Below are 6005 nucleotides of genomic sequence, written 5' to 3'. Positions count from 1 at the left end.
AATGAAAATGTTATAATTTCTACCTTTAAGTGCCAGTATAGACATGGTGTAATATTGTATAGTGTAGTATTAAACACACAAACCAGCAGTGCAGTCTGCTAATGAAGTGAAGGTGCTACTTAGTGGAAGTCTAACAGCAAGAGGAACATCTTACCATGGATTTAAGCAGAGGCAATTCTGCACCCCTGGCAGCCCTGAGGCAGACTTTCTGATGCCTCCCACCCCCGCCCCCAAGCCTGCCATTTGGAGCTTTGGCAGAGGTCGAGGGGGAACCAAATCACTTGTGCAGAGAGCGCAATTGCGATTTAAAAATCAGAATTTGGTCTCTAAAATTTTTGCTGCCCCTGGTAAGTATTGGGGTTTTCTCATCCACACGTGTCTGCTTTTTCTGCTTTATTACATTTTGTCCAACTAGTGGTATGTATATTATGCATTGTAATTGTGTTTACTGTTTTGTGAATATTTAGCATATAAAGAGCATTATATTTAAACATACCATTTGCTGCCTTTTTTGTGGCTAGTAGGTGTGCATTGAGTAACTGATTGATTTGCATTAATATTCTGTTTGCCCCTATGTGGGGTTGGGGAACAGATTCTCATTTGCACCCCGTTTTTCTTTTTCCATTTTTCTGTTTTAAAGCCAGCTATTTTTGCTTTAGCAATTGTGGTGTGCCCTCCAAAACTGTTTGTTTGAACCTGCGGGGCACTGCTACCTAACACAAGATTGTCACCTTGCCACATAGCAGCAGCGCCTCTGGATTCAAGAGGTCATGTAGTTACATAGCTTTCATAGCAATTAATGTTGAAAAAAGACACATGTACACCAAGTTCAGCCATTGCTCAAATAAATCCTACCTACATCTAGTTGACTTAAGATGGAAGAACCTATATGGTTGGTCTAAAGGGGTCACTGCAAACAGTGGTTATACTGTAAAATTATGTTTCTGGATTTATTGCTTTAAACACTATACTGTATGGTATGTCTGTGTTTTTTAGCTCCTATTGGTGTCACGTAAGATTCCTCTGGTGACAGAAATAGGTTTTTATATTTCTTACTGTGGTGAGGCATGGAAATGTGGGAAATACTGCAATGGTACAGTCCTGCATAAGTCTGGGGTTCACTTGCCAAGTCATGAAATGACAGTTATAAGCAAGAGAACTGAGCAGATAATGATCAGCTGGGTTGCGAGGAGCAGCTAGAAGCAAGTGAACAGCATTGATTTGAAAATGGGGAGACTAACATTTTAGTGTAGAGGATTAGTGTAGAGAGGAACATCTACAGTCACCAAGAGAAAAAGAGAAGACTTTTGAATTGCAGCTTTGCATTTTAAGAAGGGCTAGTAAATAGGAGGGGGGGGGCAGATAAAATGCACCCTAAGTGCTTTATATATATATATTATTATTAATATTATTATAATGGATAGCAGGCCAGAAGCCAGGCTAAAATTAAAAGGAGTAGTAAGGAAGAGGAGGAACCAAAAACAAAGGAAAATAAGATGAGTAAAAAAGCTGAAAAAAAAAATCAAGGAGCCTGGTAGAGAATAAAAAGATGGGAGAAGAGAACAGAAAGGAGAGCAGAGAGGCACTGAAGCAAATTAAGAACGAGGATTAAAACCAAAATCAGAATTTGGGAAAATGAGCAAAAAAAAAAACCTAAAAAGTCAGCAGTGCCAGACTGGGGCGTGCAGGGCCCACCACCCCAGTGACAGGACCCCCCATATAATAGCGAATCCCCTAGCTGCACCCCTCCTCTCCTTAACATGTACCTCTGTGCCATACCCCGTTCCCCCAACTCTTGTCTCAGGGCTGCCCATTCTGCTGCCTGCTCCCTTTCTTTCCAGCAGAAGAAGGAAGAAAGTAAGAAGAGACTCTGCATTCTAGCCACTCAGCATCAGCGACTATATGTTCCATGCAGAATCGCTTGGCAAGGTGAGTGCTGGTTTCCCCAGAGTATAATATATGTAATCCTTTTTGTCCACAGTATGACGGTACAAAATTAAAATGAAATTAACAGTTATATATTGGAGACTCTCCTCTTCAGTGTTCAGCATCATTTATTCTACAGCAAAACGTTTTGAGCCAATAATGGTACATTCCTTATTTTAAAGGTAAACAGGTGAACTGCACGCAGTTTGGTGCCACTTAAGGTTGGCAGATTTTTTCTGTTTTTCATCCTAATATTGAAGACTTAATCTAATTTTAAGATCATGTTTTTGCTGGATCCTTATGAAGAAATCAGAGAGAGAATGAGAATCTGGAAAACATACATACACCTGCACAAAGGACACAACTCGGCAGAATGAATCTATTAGAAGTAGGTAAAATTGTGCTGGAGCCAAACAAGATATACACTATACCACTTAACATTATGTATGTTATATTGCTTCTTTTGCATAATGGCTAACAGTGCAAATCAGAAACAGTCCCAATCTGCCAGCACGTAGGAACAAAACTAGTGGCCCCATGCACAGTGACAGGGAGGGAGGGCGAGATTCAGAAACTGCTGTTATAGCCACATTAGAGGATACAATGACTTCTATAGTTTATATAAACAAAGCTGCTATGTAGCCACAGGGGCAGCCATTCTAACTAGAAAAAATAGAGAAAAGGCACATTTACATTGCAGATAGCCAATAACAATGGTGTTTTACAGAGCTTATCTATTATATATCCTGTGCCATTTAGCCCTATTTCAGGATCAATGGTTACCCCCATGACTAATAGTAATAAGTAATAGTAGTGTTTCTGAGGCAAACACACAACTTTTACCAGTACAGGGCAAGAGCACATTATATTTGAATAACTTTAAAGGGGAACTCTGGTTTCAGAACCAAAATGTGTTAAAGAACTTCACACAACACAGATACCCCTAATATACCTATCACTGCAAAAAGTATGAATACATTTTTATAAGCTGAAATACAGCTGCAACAGTTGTTCTCTTTCTGTATCATTTGAAATCGTGGCGGGGGAGGAGGGACAAAAACACAGGAACTACATAACTGCCATGCATTGCACTGTGATGTTCCTTTCCTTATTGACTTCCCGTGTGCAGGGGATTATGAGATTTGAAGGATGCAGGCTTAAGGCAGGCTCAGACTAGCTGCAGCCCCAGAAGGTCCATGTTTGTTTAAGATAGCAGCTGCCATTTTAGCTTGGTCTCAGCAGCTTCAATGCTGCAGCTCTAGCTGCTGGTAGCTCAGATCACACATTCTGATGGGAGGGGGAGCAGGAGAAGGGGGGGGGGGAGAGAGGAGCAAACTGAGCAGATTCATGCCCCTGCCCTGAAGGATTTTTCTGAGAGCAGGAAGTCTGATACGAAGAACATAGAACTTTTGATAGAGGAGTGTTTCTGTGAGTGCTTATGGCTGTATTTCCATAGACCTTTCTGATAAAGCTTACTTAGCTTTTACATTTTCTTCTCCTTTAATCTCAAAGTAGTCAGTCAGATCAGCAGGAGAACAGGGGGCGGGGCTTAGGGAACTGCAAACCATATTATTACATTAAAGATCATGAAAATTTATGTATATTGCTTGAAGCAAATCCAGTCTCATTAACAGCTCTGTGCAGCTGCACTGACAGGTACAGTTTCCACATAACATGTGGAAACATGCTACACATAATGAAGTGGAGATGGGGCCAAAAAATGTGAAATCTGGCCTTTTCAGGGCCATCACCACTTCACTAAGCTGCACTCAGGCGCCTGTACAAGGAGCTGTGGATAAGAGCAGATTTGCTTCTCTCCATCTGCCTACAAAATGCAGTTGGAGAAAAGCAGACTGTACACCAGGTCTGAGTTTGGCCTTACTATTCCTTTAAAGTTTACTCATCAGAGCCTCAAAACCATACGATTGCCAACACTCAAGTATTTAATACATCATGCCTAAATGACACATAGGGTTCCAGATGTCCTCCCAGGCTAGGGGCCTATTAATATTTGTGCATGCAGTAAATCCATCAATATAACTGCCCCCAAAAATACCATTGACTGAGCATGGAGGCCAGGTTTACAAACCAAAGGGCTTAGAGATAATAAAAGAATGCTGGGGAGGGAAGAAAAGTGCAACCTGGAGTCCTCCAACTGTCAGTGAACTACAGCTTTTTAAATGTCAGAATTACTGTAATTCTAGAAGAAAGCCAGGTGTTTTTTTGCAAAACAAAATCTTGCAACAATTTTTTTTAAACAAAATCTAAAATATATTCTGCACCCTTGTACACAGTAACTGTATACAGACTATGGCAGCCTGTATTCAGGACTGAAAATTTATTTTTCCTATTTGTATTTAGAGAATATAGACTTACTGGTAATAATATTACAGAGGTTTAGTTTGCTTAATATTAAGTTACCTTCTGATTGGCCACTATGTTCCATAAGATCTGGACCAAACTTTTTTTTTTATAGTGATAATAGTAAGACTCTGTGAGTGGAAATGATAAGCACCATTGCTAAGAATATATTAAACATAACATGAACATTGTGAACATAATATTAACAACCAAAGATGTTTGCTTTTAAACAGGTGACCTGTAAATGCAGCCTGTTGATGGGTTATTTCCTTTTATTACATAACCCCCAATGTTAATAAAGCTGGGCACAGTTATGAGCTACTTAAGAGAATTTTAATTTGATAGAAGTACCCAACAAAACAGATTCTGGGGTTCACAGGGCTGTTATTAAAACTGTGGGGCTCACTTGTAAATCTGGGGAAGAATAAGTAGGCTCCTTGGTTCCAAATACATGACAGCAGCTGTTGTTATATCTCCAACTCCTTTGTACAGGGGCATAGTGAATGGGCTTTGACTTTAGGTGTTGATCTATAGCAAACCTGAGGTTGTGACCACAAAATTCATATACACAGAAACAAGAGATCCTCTGCACTCACCCATTATCAGTAGTGATGGGCGAAATAATTCTGCAGGCATGGATTTGTGGCGAATCTTCTTGTTTTGCGCAACGGCGTCAAAATTTGCAGTGCAACAAAGAATTGTCGCCCACATAAAAAAAATTGTTGTACGCGTCACAAAAATTAGGCACATGTGACAATGTTTTTTGGACACGCTGCATTTTTGCCATTTTGCAAATTAAAATTTTCAGTGGAACAGATTCACACATCATTAATTATCAGTATATAGAGGACATTGACTTTCTATGCATTAAGCTACTAAAAATGCCCTATACTTTAAAGAAAGATGGGAAGGTGGAAGCTATGACATGGATCTGGCCACTCCTCCTGTATAAACTATAACAAAAAAGGGAAAGTTGTACTCATCACTGTAACCATTAGGGGGGGGGGGGGGTAGTAAGGCTGTGACCACAGAATTCATACATATTCAGACAGAAAGTAGAAATCCTCTGCACTAACCCATTATCAGTATATATAGGGCATTAAGACGTTCTATACATTAAGCTACAAAGATATGCTCTCCCCTTTAAGGCACTGATCTAGAAAATATGCTATAAAGCAAGACAAGACACTTGTTGTTTGACTAGAAATAGAGTGTTATGCTTTCTATGAACATATAAGTGCAAACACACTTCCCCTGTAAACAGGATCCTTAATGGAATGCTGAGAAATGGGCAGGGGTAAGCCCAAAGTAAGTGAGGCTTGGATAAACCTTGGGTGGGTCAGGGGCACAGGCATTCCATATGGCAACTCAAAGTACAAGCTTTAATTGGCCCACTTATTGTACAGCACTGCGGAATATGTTGGCGCTTTTTTAATAAATGTTAATAATAATAACTTTGTGTGTTTTCAAATGCCAGAATCAAGAAACTGAGTTTAATGAATGCACATTAAAAAAAGGTAACAGTGTGCTTAGATGGTAATTGGTTGTGACATATTTTCAGCAAAATTCAAATGAAATTTAGTCAGGCTACATTGTAAGGCTACATTTTTATAAAAGCGAGAGACACATGGGCTGATTATCTTTATACACAGCTATGAAGGTAATGCTTATCTGAAGTAGAAGGATCAGAATGCTGAGAGAGCTTTGCAGCACTGCCA

Source organism: Xenopus tropicalis, chromosome 8 (genome assembly GCF_000004195.4).
Source record: "Xenopus tropicalis strain Nigerian chromosome 8, UCB_Xtro_10.0, whole genome shotgun sequence".
Classification (NCBI taxonomy): domain Eukaryota; kingdom Metazoa; phylum Chordata; class Amphibia; order Anura; family Pipidae; genus Xenopus; species Xenopus tropicalis.
This window is presented reverse-complemented; position numbering follows the sequence as displayed.